The following is a 15907-nucleotide window of genomic DNA, read 5'->3' as shown; positions in this document are numbered from 1 at the left end:
AAGAAGGAAGGAAAGAGAGAAAGAAAGAAGGAAGGAAGGAAGGAAGGAAAGAGAGAGAGAGAGAAAAAGAAAGAAAGAAAGAAAGAAAGAAAGAAAGAAAGAAAGAAAGAAAGAAAGAAAGAAGGAAAGAAAGAAAGAAAACCTCTAATGTTTCAGCTTCTATGTGCGGTGCTGGTTACGCAGTGGCAGACAAAGCCATTACTATTCCTGATCTCCTGAAGCCCATAGTTGGGTTGCGAAGGACAAACACATTGGTTCTTCACCATCTTCTTCTATATGTTTTGCTCCCCTTAGGGCTTCACGTTTTACTTCCAAATGCCTTACGTTTCTCCTCCAATGCATGTAAAGGCTTACCAAGATGCTACATCATGCAATTTCTCAATAAAAGATGGGCAGATATTCTATCCTTTTACTTATATGTTGCTGCTTATAATGACATTACGATGAAAGCTGAAAGTATAACCTACCTTTGGAATATGTGGCTTTAAATCTGAGCGATCTAAGGATTATAAGACTCAAAGGAAGGCATTGAGATTGGGTCAAATAGCAGGAATGAATATTCAGCACATTGGGACACGGCCCAGAACAGTCCCTTTAAAGCTACCCACGTAGGTAGATAAAGGTGGGCTCTGATCTTCGACCCGAGCCTTGGTAAAGACCTAGGCTTGGTCTTTGTAGATTTTCTGAAAACTCCTACCTGTGCTTAGGAATTTGTAAATGGCTTCCTATCTGAAAGACTTTGTTTTGCTTTCATACATCTGAAAGCTTTACTTACTAGGATCTCTCACTTCAACCTCTTTTATAAACTGTGCTTTCCTGTGTTTAACTGCCTGATGGCCATGTTGAGAGAGATCCCTAGAGTAATATTAAAAGATCTTTTCTTTTTTTTTTTTTTTTGATATGGAGTCTCACTCTGTTGCCTAGGCTGGAGTGCAGTGGGGCGATCTCGGCTCACTGCAACCTCTGCCTCCTGGGTACAAGCAATTCTCCTCCCTCAGCCTCCTGGGTAGCAGGGATTATAGTCACCTGCCACCAGGCCTGGCTAATTTTTTTTGTATGAGTATTTTTAGTAAATATGGGGTTTCACCATGTTTGCTAGGCTGGTCTTGAACTGACTTCAGGTGATTTACTCGTGTTGGCCTCCCAAAGGGCTGGGATTACGGGCATGAGCCACCGTGCCTGGCCAATATTCAAAGAAATTTTCAAAACTCAAATTGTTATAATATAATCTATTCTATTAATTAGACATGATTTGTGTTGTACACCTCATATAAAACAATTATGATTGGGAACCAGTACGTATTAGCACAGGTAAAAAGCTATTATAAGCAAATATGATTGCTTTGCGTAGGTTGTTTTGTGCCCTATTGTAAAAACAGATGATAAAGATAATAAGAGTATGCAATAATTACATTAATGATAGTTGCTGGTTCCCATAAGAAAGACAGGTGGTCTTACTTTTTTACTTTCTTTTTTACTCTTTTTATTTTTATTTTTGGGACAGAATCTTATTCTGCTACCCAGGCTGGAGTGCAGTGGTGTGATTACAGCTCACTGTAGTCTCAACCTCTCAGGTTCAAGTGACCCTTCCAGACAGGTGATTACTCTTGATCCAGAACTGGATGTGGTCTAGGGTAGAATTTATTTAGCTATTTCTTAGCTATCTACTTATTGCTAAAACAAGTTATTAAAATTTCTTTATATACATATATATTTTTATTATACTTTAAATTCTGGGGTACATGTGCAGAACGTGAAGGTTTGTTACATAGGTATACACATGCCATGGTGGTTTGATGCATCCATCACCCCATCATCTACATTAGGTATTCCTCCTAATGCTATCTCTCTCCTATCCCCCTACTCCCTGCTATCCCTCCCCTAGTCCCCCACCCCTTGACAGGCCCTGGTGTGTGACGTTCCTTTCTCTGTGTCCATGTGTTCTCATTGTTCAACACACACTTATGAGTGAGAACATGCGGTGTTTGGTTTTCTCTTCTTGTGTCAGTTTGCTGAGAACGATGATTTCTAGATTTCTTCATGAAAAAGACTTTATATTTTTGGGCCTGAAACTCTAGCCCTTAAACTACCTGTCTCTTTATTGAAAATTTTTTTTTTTTTAATGTCAATGCAAACATTCTTAGGCACACATCAGTTGCAATGGCAGAGAAGACTTTCACAAAAATAAAATATTCTTTTGCTAAAACCTCTCATCATACTAATTTTTGCCTCTTGGTTAATGGTGCTAGCATCTTCCAAGTCACCTAGAGTTGAAATTCTGTTATTGGTTTTTCTCCTCTTTTCCCCTAACTTCGCATATTTAATTAAACACCAAGAGCTATTGTTTCTTCTCTAGTAAGCATACTAATTCTTTTGGTGATTTTCTTAGCATTTCCTCTACTTCTACTTATTGTGGGCAGCCTTGCCTTATACTGGGGCCCAACATAAGCCCCCAACCGATCCCAGTGTTTCTATTTTCTGACTCTTCCTCTCTGCATAACACTAGCAGAGCTATCTGGATTAGTTTGCTGTGGGTGCCAAAGTGCTACAAACTGGGTGGTTTCAGTAACAGATCCAATAGTCTGTTCCTCTTTCTTTTTCCACGGTAAATAATAAAATATGGAAATAAAATTCACTAGAAAGTGAAGTGAATTTACCCCCAAAGCTTACTCCATGGACAAAAGTTACAGTTACAAATCCTGGGATTAAGGGCTGCATTCATTTTCAAATTGACTTGATTAAAACGAGAAGAGAATTTAATCTTTCGTTAGCTCTTGCCAAGATAATTCATTGACTCTTCCCTTATCTCTGTATATGATTTTGGAATGAGCTTGAAGAAATGTTTCTTTTTCAAGAAAAGCGTGCAAATGGTCTGAAAAACATATGTAATATTCTTATAGAAATCAGAAACTTTAGAAGAAGGAAAACATTGCTTTAGAAAAGTCACAGGACTTGGAGGGAATTCAGTTCTAGCACATTGACAGTAAGTTAAGTTGTTTGATCTCTCAGTCACTGTCTCCTCCTGTGTAAATGAGGACAGTAATGCTAACTGCAAGTATTAGCTAAGATTGAGGCTCATTGTTATAAAAGATAAACTGTGTAAATGTCCAGGGATGAAAGGAAAATGCATTTTGGATTCTAAGAGAGAGAGAGAGAGAGACAAAAGAGAGGAAGAGAGAGAGAGAGTGAGTTTATGCACTGCGCCTTTACTTCTATTCCTATAAAATTAATTCATGAGAAATAGTCATAAATGTGCATAATTAATTATATTGAGATAGTTATTATATGCTTCTTATTGTATCAAAAATTAGAAACCACATAAATGCCTTCCCAGTAGTAGAGTGGTTAAATAAATCATGTCAATATCTGTACAAATTTAACCATCAAAACAATACTCAGTAGTGTTGTTTTTAAATTAAAAAATGCAATTAATAAAACAACATGCCACATTGTTGCAGTTTTGTAAATGTACACATATAAAATAAATATACAATGTTGTTAACAACAACAACAAATCAACTGTGTAGTCTTAGTGGCTTCGCCCAATGGGAGTTTATTTCCTGCTCATTTCAAGTCTTGAATAGATGTTCTGGTTAGTGGGTAGCTCTTCTTCAATATGATTTGAGGATATAGACACTTTCTATCTTGTGCCTCTTGTAGCTTCAACTCATGGCTTCCAGTGTAGCTGCAGAAGGTCAAAGAGCAAGGGGAGTACCCGGGAAATCTTTGTGAGCTGCCTTGGAAGTGGCCCCTATGGCTTCTGCTCACATTTCATTGGCACGTTTCCATTGATGTAGCCACTCTTAAAAGGAGTCTGGTTTATATGGTCTTGATAAGGGCAAAGGAAAAGGAGAAAATGGGTTTGGTGAAGAGCTAATTTGTGTCTTTTTTTAAGCCATTTTAAGCTAATTTTAAGCCATTCCTTAAAATGAGACCGTGAGAAAGAAAGAATGTGATATTAAAGTCTGACTCACAGTAGGCACTCTTAAAGTGCTGGCTGAATCTGAACTAGATTTCTATTTTCATCTGCCCACCAAAGGAGCCCTCCTTTAGGAAACAAGAATTCATAGGAAGGGATTCATCTGGGCACTAGTCTAATAAATTCAGGGATTGTGCACAGCAGTTAAGGATTCATCTTTATAGGAGGCATTATTTTTTAAATCCCAGGGAAAATTGAGACTTTAGCAATTAGTGCTCATTTAAAAGGAGCCAATTCTGGTAATGTCTACAATAATTGGAAATAATTTAGATATTTTACACTTGAAATAAAATAGAAATTGACCAGAAAATAGCTCCATAAGTGAAACTAAGGCACATAATTTTTATATTTATCTTTATTATATATAAACCACATAATATCATCTTACATTATCTAGGTCTGTCCCTTATTTTCATTGTATAACAATATTTTTTGTAAGATCTTAGTGCTGGAAGAGACCTTAGAACTAACTTAATACAACCCCCTAATTTAATGGATGAGGAAATAGAGAGGGAGTGACTTTGTTGTCCAATTGGTGGCTCATGCCTGTAATCCCAACACTTTGGGAGGCCAAGGTGGGTGGATTGCAAGGTCTCGAGTTTGAGACCAGCCTGGCCAATATGGTGAAACCCCATCTCTCCTAAAAATACAAAAATAGCCAGGTGTGGTGGCAGGTGCCTGTAATCCTAGCTACTTGGGAGGCTAAGGCAGGAAAATTGCTTGAAACCAGGGGGTGGAGGTTGCAGTGAGCCAAGATCGGGCCACTGTACTCCAGCCTGGGTGACAGAGTGACTCTGTCTCAAAAAAAGAAAAAAAGAAAAAAAAAATGACAGCGATAGGATCACTGAATGACTTCTGATTGGGGGATTTTTACTATAAATATAAAGGCAACACTATTCAGATTTTGTGGCTGAATAGTGCTGCCTTCATATTTATAGTGAAAATATTCACATTTTCTAAAGAATTATTATGTAAGTAGGTGGCCCAGGGGTGGGTGAAACAAGGGGTGGGCCATCTGCTTACATAGATTTTCGGTTTCCTCTTAGATTCTATGCTCTTTTACAAGGGCCTCTAAACCTGTTTCATTTAGCAAAATAATTATTTTTTACTTTTCTGAAATTCAGATGTAACTTAGAGTCTTATATCTGTTGCTAAGACATAAACAGCAGATAGAAGGTATCCTGCTCATAACACATATCAGATATCCTGCACATAAGACTATGCAGGAAAGTAATTCTATGTTACACTTAAGTGAGCTGTTTTTACTCTAGAGGACTCAGCTGGCTCTCTAAGCACAAAGACCTGGCCCACTCCTCCTGATGTCTGCCCCGTCCTGTTTGATGTGACCTCACTGTCCTTGGGGGCTTATGATGGTACCACAAGGCTGAGCTGGCATAGCAACGAGCACCTGCAAACTGGTAGGTGGTTCTAGATGATGAGTCTGCCATCTCCTATCTCACAATCCCATTGTTTTCTTTATCACCTCAGGACATCTTCACAAGACCTCATCCCTCTGCCATGTCAAATTATCGTTGCTGGCTTTGGTCTTGTTGAATATATATATATATATATATATGTATATATGTATATGTATATATGCATATATATTTTAATATAGGCATATCCTATTTGGGACAAGTATTTGGGATATACTCATACTAAAACGTTTTCGATATTTGAACCTCAAATGTAACAAGGGCCCTGCATTTTATTTGTCAACTTCTGCAAACATCTTGTTTGATGTGATATAAATAGTAGCAGAGAAAAAAGTGTTCAGTAGGGCAGATGTTTGGGAAATTCAGATCCAGTTAATTTAACATGATTTGTTTCCTTGGTCCTCTCAGATATTTAATATTGTTACTAGGCACTATGAATCTCTTCTGGTGGGACATAATATTCAGTGTGTGTGTATGTGTATATATGTACATTAGAACAATGGAACCCATTTATCTGGAGCTTCTAGTGAGACTATCATTCTGTGAAAGGAATTTTGGAAAAGACTGGGGAAGAGGAGTGCCAGGATTCCATGAGATGGATTCCAGTCCTTTTCTAATGTGAGATATGGGTGAGAAGACCAAGACACATGAATCTTAAGAAGAAAGATGGAAATATCCATGTGACTTGAGCAAGAGCCAGTGCAGCATAATCTTGAAGGCTCTTTACATTATTTTATCATCTACATTCTGTGATATAAAGGATCAGACAGGCTGGCTGATCAAATTCTGCTCTGATTCAAAGTTAAGGCTACCAAGCTCTCCAGTGTTCCATGTGTGCTGCTACATTAACATGTCTAGGCTATATTTTATGTGAGTGGCTCTCAATGCAATTCTTTGAGGTTGCCTGTATCTCCGGTGCAACTGTAACTGAAAATGCAAAATACATCTATGAGTAAATACAGCTGACTGAGTTGTGTAATGTTCTGATGGGTAGCTTTGTCGTTTCAAAGTGAGGTGTGACATTCTAATGCCAAATAAACCAGTTGCAAAACACCAAAAACCTTTCGCACTTTATAATAGTTCTCTGATTCTTTTTTCCCCAGATAACTTATTTCTGAGCAGAATCTATCAAGTGAGTGATTTTTCAAAGCTGCTGACTGGTCTCTTCAGGGTCATAGGGAAAATTGATGGTTTATGATTAGATTCTCCTCCTACTCCTTTCCTTTTTTCATTTCTTATTTGATGGCTTTATATTCTCATTTCATCCCCTAAATTTGCATATTTCCAAGAGAAGAAATGTGTAAGATGACCCCAGGAGACATATTGAAAAGAGAGTTTTCAGTAACTCTGAGATGTCATTTTCACATTTAAAATCACAGAGTACTAGAATGACTTTACAGTTTCAACCAATCGTTCAGCTAATTGTTCATTCATCTGGTGCATATTTATTGAATATCTGTAGTATCTGGACAATGCCTCTTTGGAGTTTCTAATATAGTAAGGAAGCAGATAGGTAAGCAACGAGTTGACATGAAATAGGTACCACAATAGGGAAGTATGTGTAAAGTGCTGTGAATCTATCAAGTTAGGAGGATCGATTTTTCTCTGGGGTGGAGACTTATGGGAAGATTTCCTAAAGGAAATAATTTGTACTGGGTCTTAAAGAATAGATGAGGTCACGATGCCCACAAGGTAAAGGGAGGAGTAGTGATGTTGGATGGGGCAGAATGAGGGGGAAAAAAAGGAGGGTTTTAAACAGCAAGCCACACACTGTAGGGGCATGAAAGCTTATACTGCGTTCAGAAAACAGTGAAGTTTGATGTGGCTCCAACAATGTTGATCGTGTTTGGAGTAAGTGTGGCTTCACAATAACATGATTGTGGGTAAAATGTATATATATATATATATATATATATATATATATATATATATATATATACAGGGTCTCCCTCTGTCACTTAGGCTGCAGGAGTGCAGTGACATTATCACAGCTCACCACAGCCAGAAACTCTCCCAGGCTCAAGCAATCCTCCCACCTCAGCCTCCCAAGTAGCTGAGATTATGGGTGCACACCACGATGCCCAGCTAACTGTTCTAGAGATGAAGTTTCACTATGTTGCTCAGGCTGGTCTCAAACTCCTGGGCTCAAGCCATCCACTGACTTCAGCTTCCCAAAGTGCTGGGATTACAAGCATGAGCCACTGCACCCAGCATGGTGGGTGAACATTAATGGAGGAAGACAAAGTGTAAATCAATAATCTCTATGTTGGGTATTTTGAATGTCATGTGATGAGTTTAGTTTTTTAATGTAACTAATAAATCTTCATGACAGGGTGTTTAGAGTTGTCTTTTCTTGATGATCAGAGATCCCAGTGAAGTTGAAGGTGAAGGGTGATCTCCAAAAAAACTGGCACTCAAAAATGGCTTTAAAATTTCTGTTCTGACAGACTAGGTGGATAGTGTGTCCTTTACCTAAGGGAGGAACATGTGAAAGGATACATGTAGTGGGCGATAGGTAATGATTTTTGTTTAGAGCTTACTGCATTTGAGACATAGAACTCCAGGTGGGTATGATCATTTGAACAACTGAGTCTTTGGGTGTATATGCTGCACTATTCCAACATGAACTTTTCTGTGGGTTAATGGGAAGGCTTGATTAAACACACTGAGATTTATGTGGAGACTGTCTCAGGATCAAGTTCTATGTATTTCAATTGATCACTTGCTGCATCTAGAAATAAATTTACACGATTTCCCTCACAATTCATTGGTGTGTTTTGATACTGTGAAATACTAAGTTGACAATGGCTTGACGGTAGCCTTCGCAAAGGACAAAGTAATAAAGTTGTTGCAGAAAGAGCAGTCCCTTGAGGAATATCAAAGGTGCATGGGTTTAATAGCCCTATCCACTCTTCGAAAACAGTATATATATTCTATAGTTTGTTGCTTTAATTCCTCTGCAAAATTAAGTAAATGTCTTACTGAACGAGGGAATATTGCTACTTAAGATTAGAGAAAGGGATTTTTCAATCAATTAGTATACACACTGCAAAGGAAGGTCCTTAGGTAGGAACACACTTGTTTTTTTTTTTTTTTTTTTTTTTTTTTTTTTTTTTTTTTTTAACAGAGTCTCACTCTGTCTTCCAGGCTGGAGTACAGTGGTGCGATCTTGGCTCACTGCAACCTCCTCCTCCCAGGTTCAAGCTGTTCTCCTGGCTCAGCCTCCCAAGTAGCTGGGACTACAGATGCATGCCACCATGTCCAGCTAATGTTTGTATTTTTTAGTAGAGATGGGGTTTTACCACATTGGCCAGGCTGGTCTTGAACTCCTGACCTCAGGTGATCTGCCCGCCTCAGCCTCCCAAAGTGCTGGGATTACAAGTGTGAGCCACCACCCCCGGCCAAAGGACACATTTTTTAATGAGGGAAAAGATATAGATGTTTGTAGGCAGAAGGTAACATCAAACTCCAGGAATTTGTTCTCCTTTGGCACCTTACCTTTCTCTCCTGACTGAGAGAATCACAACTTTTTCTTTGGGAACTTGCTTTTGTACTCTTATGGGACTGATAACTTGCCCAAAACCTTGGTCTTGCAGTTGTATTATAGAAAAATATATATCTGGCACAATTATCTTCCATTCTGAGTCATCAGTGGGACCCTCCTCCCTTAACTTCTAAGGTCTGCTGCTTTGGATCAGCTTTGGAAATTGTGGACTAGAGAACATGTTGTATTGTGTTGAGTGGTCATGGCACTTACTTTTGAAATCAGCAGCTATGGAAGAGTTTGCAAGTAGATTTGGAATCGTCACAATCTTCTTTGCCTGTACCTTTAGATCTATATTTCTGCAATATTGTTTCATGTGTTTTGTTCTTCAGTGCGAAGAACCCAGATGTTTTTCATCCAGAGCATAGTTTGCATAATACTGAAAGATAAAACTCGTTTCCCAAATACTTTTTTAAAAATATCAGCACTTTTTCTCTTCTTTTTTCTCTTTTCTTTTTGCTTTCTCAGTTTCTGTGTGTAATCTTATATTTCTTGACAAAAATAATGACACCAGTTCAGTTGACAAGGTTGCCCCATCTTGTCATTTATTTGAATTGTTTCATATTTTGCCCCTAACTACTGCCACTTGCACAAAGGAAAATAGCTATTCCACAGCAGGCACGTTGACTAAACATATTGGAGCAGCATTATATGGAGCTCTAATTCCATGGATTTATGTGGAGACAATCTCCACATAAATCTGTGTGTTTAATCAAACCTATCAATTAACCCACAGCAAAATTCATGTTGGAATAGTGCAGCATATACACCCAAAGAAGGATTTAAGAAATTCTTCTTTTTTGATAAAAAAGAGATACTCCTCCTTTCTCTTTGATCCCCCGCATCAAAAAAATTCCAGGTGAAATATATGTGAAAAATGCTGAGTGAAGGAAAGTTAAGCTGGTTTCTTTCTTGTATGTTCTATTTCAGTCTCAATGTGCTGATGTACATTGTGACTGCCTCAGTGTGAAATGTACCTTGGAATAAACCCCAAATATTTTTTCTCCCTAGAATATCTTGAAGGACCAGAGTCTAGTGAAACACATTCTCTGAAGTCATGCATTGAGGTATATATACACAATCTGACATGGGTAATTTTTGTTAAAATGTAGCTATGTTAGCTAAACTATTTTCTTTTAGTTATCAAGGTGTATCCAATCTTGCTATTTTAAAATTTTAATTGTATAAGAAAGAGTTTTTCTGATTTTGGGGCTCAATCTTAGTCTATTTGCTCCCCTGATCTGCCAAACCAATAACAATTTCATATAGTCTCTTTCAATGTAAGTGGTTTATGTCATCAGAGAATTTTATCTGAACTCATATGAGTACAATAGGTTTAGGTGATCAATCCAAGTGTGTGTGTGTTTGTGCTTGTGTGTGTGTGTGTGTGTGTGTGTGTGTGTGTGTGTGTATCTAACCAATTTTAATTCTGGCATTTTTTTGTTAGATTTCATGTAGAATAAATCCTACCTGATGGAGATGAGGCTAGCAGTTGTTGCTAGTTCTTTTGTAGAAAAAAAGATGTACCAAAGTGTCCAGAAAGTTATGCTAAATGGAGAAGCCAGCAAAAACATAATATATCTCACATCTCGGTATACAGGAATACAATTAATGTTTATAGAAAATCCAAAGTAGGAGAGGATGTAGGAACATATGACAAAATTGGTAAGGCATGGTGGACACTGTTTAACATAAGTTGAGGCTTTCTCATCAGCATTTTCCGCATGTGTCCTTATGTACCTGCATTGACACCAGCTTGACCTACACCTTGATCGTTTCATACCTGACTATTATAAGAACTGGCTAATAGGGTTGTCTAATTATAACCTCTTATCCAAATTAATATTCTTACTGCACCATTGTGATCTCATAATCATACTTTTTAAGGTCATTGTCATTTCCTAAAATCATCAAGATGTAATGAACAGAATATTGGACTTCAAGTGAAAAATTTATATTCTTGAGAGCCACTTAGGAGCTGTGCAACCCTGAGCAGGTTACTTAACAACTAGAGGTGAATCCATTTCTATGTATAACATTTACATAGAAATACTTACCTGGCAGGGGAGATACCATGATCACGAAGGTGATTTTTCCAGGGCGAGGCTTATCCATTGCGGTCCGGATGTGCTGACCCCTGCGATTTTCCCAAATGTGGGAAACTCAACTGCATAATTTGTGGTAGTGGGGGACTGTGTTTCAGGCTTTCCCCTAAAACAAAAAAGAAATTATATAGTAATACCTTTGCTGTCTAATTCGTAAGTTTGCTGTGGGATTTAAATGAGATAATATGTGAAGATTTTTTTGTAAACTGTGAAACGAAACAGACCTGTAAAGTACTACTATTGCTCAACAAAGTATTGTATATGTATTTCGAGGCTGACCATCAAGTCTCTACCAGGCCACAATTACTTTTCCAGTCTATATGTGACCATTTGTGTGTAGGAACAGGATAATTCATCAAAATAGAAATTTATCTATGAATGCCCTGGGTTTTCATACATAAGCATCCTTTCTAGGTCCCTTTCCTTCTGAGTTTCCTCCCATTCTCCAAAGTGGCATTGAGATGTTGTATTTCCATGATGCCTTCTGTATTAGTTTCCTAGGTCTGCTGTAACAAATCACTACTGACTGCATGGCTTAAAACAACAAAATTTATTCTCTTGCCATGGTGGGGACAGAATTCTGAAATCAAAGTGTAGACAGAGCCACACTCCCTTGGAAGGGTCTAGGGAAGACACCTTCCATGCCTCTTTCATCTTTTGGGGGCTTTAGGTGGTCTCTGGCTTGTGACAGCATCACTCCAATCTCTGCCTCTGTCTTCACATGGCCTTGCCTTGTGTCTCTTTGTCTCTTCTCTTTCTGTCTTTTGTAAAGATACACATCATTGGATTTAGGGCTCATCCTAAATCCAGGATGATCTCAAAATCCTTAGCCACATCTGAAAAGACGCTATTATTTCCAAATAGGGCCACATTCATGAGAGCTGGGGGTTAGGATTTGGATCTGTATTGTTGGGCCTGCTATTACGTACTCCATCTCCCTTGATCATTCTTGTCTGATTTGTTTGGAAAACATTACATCTAAGGTTAAATATCATGTATAACCTCGGAACAGCTGAGAGCACTGTACTTACAAAAAACCAATTAAACAAGCAAATTGCAAGGACCACTTATGGAAAGTTTAGCATTTGGTTCTTTAATGTAATTGTTATTTCAACCATAATTACATTGCACATAAAGAAGTAGGACTGTTTAACTTTCTGTCAAAAGAGTTGAATTATTTAACTACTTTTTTACAACTCTAGAAACCGAGAAGAAATTTTCTTTTTTAAAAATGTAACTATATTGAACTGAAAAATAGAATCCATTTAAAACCATATGGCTTAGCAACCTAATCATTAGAAAAAATATAGTACAGTAATACTCTTAAGATTATCTCTGGGCTCAGCACAGATGAAAGCCAAAACTTGACATTGAATTGCTATTGGGGTAGTACAAGATTGTATTAGCTCAGCACACTAGCTATTAATGTGATACACATTGTGAGCTCAAACACGTTGCAATGTCAGTTAGAACTTCTTCCATCTGTGCTGATCCCTCAGTGGACTTGGTCCTCTCTGGTGGCATTAAGGGACACAAAGTACAATTATGGTAACAAGCAAGCATGCCATTCACAACCCAAGTCAATTTATAAAGTGCTGAAAGAATGAGTTCTTTTATGTCCACTCTGGGTTTTTTTCCACGCAAAAAAATGATACCAGCTTGAATAGAGGGGAAGTGTGTGCTCATGATTATTTTATTTACTTACACAGGCTACTCTGAAATTCTAGATCTTGCTGATTCATTTCAATCTTTTAAATTTACAATCCATGTTCATGATCTTACTTCACAAACTTATCCCAACTTTTTTTTTTCAGTCTCTTTGCCAACGTAGAGGTAGTAAGGCAATGCGCTTAAGTAACCACCAAATTTTCTTACTATCGTAAGCTTAATATGGGATGCTGCCTTTGCTCCACTTCATCAAAAGTTAATATTTTCTTCATTCATAAGAATGAAACCAGGATTTCCTAGGTCTTCCTAAAAGATGGAAAGCCTTCTGAATTTACTAACCTATTTCTATTAATGCAACACTTTCAAGTATGCATTATAAAATATAAATTTTAACTTTACAACACACCCTTAATCTATTTTGATTCAATACATTTCTCTTCTGTTTAATTCTATTATTTTTTTTTTCCTGCTGAAACATAGTGAAAATTTGCCTAGAGGTGGAGAGATGAAGAACAGTTTCTAGCCATTCACAAATATGGTCCTCGTATTGATATTTCACGTTTTATCCTGATCTTAGTGAGGAGTGTGTGATTAAAGAAGGTAGGCCAGGAACAGGTTAAGGAGGTGTGGTCCAAGTGAATCTTTCCCTCTGTCAATCACACTAAAGCCACATCACATCACCAACTGGAGTATTTATTCACATGCCTCTGGAAGAAGACATTATGTTAGTTTGGCTTTGTTTTTGTTTAGGCTTTTGAACAATTATTTACAGGTATCACTGGATTTTTTTTTGAGTATATATGTGTGTATATATATCTATTATATATACATATGATATATGAAATCCAGACACTTAGCACTTACTACATACCAGGTTCTGATTTACACACTTCACAAATATTACCTCCTTTAATCCTCATAATGACCCTGGTTATCACTGGATTTTAAGATGTAAGAGGAGGTAAACATGAAGTGTAACTAAATGATTCAAGGAGAAAGCTAGCTTCTGAAGAAGAAGAAGAAAAAAATTACGGATTTTCTCCCTGGAAAGGTGAAGGTTAGGAGGAGATACCAGCAAAGATGAGAAGCATTTAAAGAATAAGGGCCAGAAAGTAATCTCAATTTCCTTGAGGAATCCTCAAATACTAAAAACAAGAACAAGCATTTGAGATATAAAAATGAACATTTTATTTAGAAAAGCACTTTAAGCCTCATAAGAGTAAGTTTTTAACAAGTTAGTTGTGGTCTCTGTTGACACAAAGAGTAAAATAAGCTCATCTGAAGATAAAACATGCCCTGAACCTTCTGAAGGAGAAGTCATGGGGAATGTGCATGCCCTTCATGTTTCCTGGTGTTTCTGTGGCTGTTCTCACCAACGGCACTACCACTCTGGCCAACATACTCCTACTGTAAACTCCTCCTATTCCTGCTTCATCTTCCCACAGCTGTGTGACCCTATGTGCTCTGGAAGAGAAAAAGAAAAACATCTGTTGGTCTTCCTATGTCATGGATGTAGTTTTATAAAGTAAAGACATCATCTTATTCTTTTTTAAAAGCTAAGCTACATCATGCAGACCGTTGTTTATTATAGTGATTGTTACATGAACAGGGATGACAGTGCTCACTGGTAAGGCCACATTCTTTCCAGGCTCTACTATTACAGAGCAAAAGGAGCTTGCTGTCCAATGCACTAGAAGCCAGTGCTATGACACTGGATTTTTGGAGAAAAAACAAGCTTTATACTGTATGTTGACTCAACAAGGAGATAGGAGTGTGAAGCTCAAATCTGTTTCCCTGTGCTGTTTTTAAAGCAGTAATTTTATGACAAAAGGTTTAGGGCAGAGATGTTCAATCTTTTGGCTTTCCGGGGCCACACCGGAAGAAGAAACATTTTCTTGGGCCATACATAAAATACACTAACACTAATGATAGTTGATGAGTTAAAAAAATTACAAAAGAGATCTCATAATGTTTTAAGAAAGTTTATAATTTGTGTTGGGCCACATTTAGTTATCACTGGAGTGGGCTCCTGATAAAAGTTCAGCTCCTGTTTTCTCTGTTTATCTCATGAACTTCCAGCCTCTCATGCCCTCTTTTACCATGTGACACCTTTCGCTACATCTGAGGCAGCACGAAGTCACTCGCCAGATGTACAGCCTCAACCTTTGACTTCCCAGCCTCCAGAACCACGAGCCAAATACATCTCCTTTCTTTATAAGTTTCCCAGTCTATGGCGTTCTGTTACAGCAACATAAAATGAACTAAGACACTGTGTCTTCCAGCCTTTGGTTAAATCATTTGTTTTGTTGGAGCAATTCTCATGGTAAATCCTTAAGAATGTGTAGAGTGTAAGTTGTCTGAATTTTGGATGGTTGCATCTGAGAATGTGTTATTATTCTCAAACTTGAGTGATGGACTAGGTAGAGAATATGAGGTTGAAAATAATTTTCTACCACTTTATAGACAGTTTTACTTCTATGTCTTTAGTTGTTGTTGTTGTTGTTTTTTTTTTCAATATTAGTTGTTTGCAATAGCAGACTCTCCTTTGTGCTCATTTTTCTCCCTTCTTTCCTGGAAGTGCTGGATCTTCTTTTTTTCCTTGGTGTTATGAAATTTCATAGTGATGTATGTAGGAGTTGCAGTTTTAAACGTGACCCCCAAGTTCTTTGATACTTCTCTTATTGAGAGGTGGAGTTTATATTCTTTCCTATAGAATCTGGACTTGTGACTGCTTGTCACAAATAAAGTCAAAGGCTGCCTCAACAAATAAAGTTTATAGGAAGTGACACTAGGTGACTTCTGAGGTGAAGTCATGAAAGATCTTGCCCCTTCCACCTGGTTCTTGTGAAACTCTTGCTCTCTGGAAGTTACATATTGTTCTCAGAGCCTAGCTGCCTTGTTGTAAAAAGCCAAGGCCCTGTGTGAAAGCCATGTGTAGGTGATCAGATTGACAGCCTTGAGCTAAACTTAGTCTTTAAGATAAGCCCAGAGCAAGTGCCAGAAACATGAGTGGAGAAGCCACAAGAGGATTCTACTCTCTAGCTGTTTGGATCACTCCCAGACATTCAAGTCTAACCAGTTTAGAGCCCAGACATCATGGAAAAGAGTAAAACCATCCTCACTGTCTTTTGCATGAATTCCTGATTGCAACATAAAATGAACTAAGACACTGTGT

General features: G+C 37.8%; 1 non-coding gene across 1 annotated transcript; it reads left to right on the top strand.

Annotated features, from left to right (window-relative positions):
• The first annotated feature begins 11008 nt into the window (after nt 1-11008).
• On the top strand, nt 11009-11173 carry LOC119473192. The gene has a single exon (XR_005202398.1). It is a non-coding gene; the product is annotated as a U1 spliceosomal RNA (small nuclear RNA).
• Nucleotides 11174-15907: the final 4734 nt, after the last annotated feature.

This window comes from Cebus imitator, unplaced genomic scaffold, assembly GCF_001604975.1.
Source record: "Cebus imitator isolate Cc_AM_T3 unplaced genomic scaffold, Cebus_imitator-1.0 Scaffold138, whole genome shotgun sequence".
NCBI lineage: Eukaryota > Metazoa > Chordata > Mammalia > Primates > Cebidae > Cebus > Cebus imitator.
Note: the sequence above shows the minus strand (reverse complement) of the source record. Positions and strands in the feature narration are given on the sequence as shown.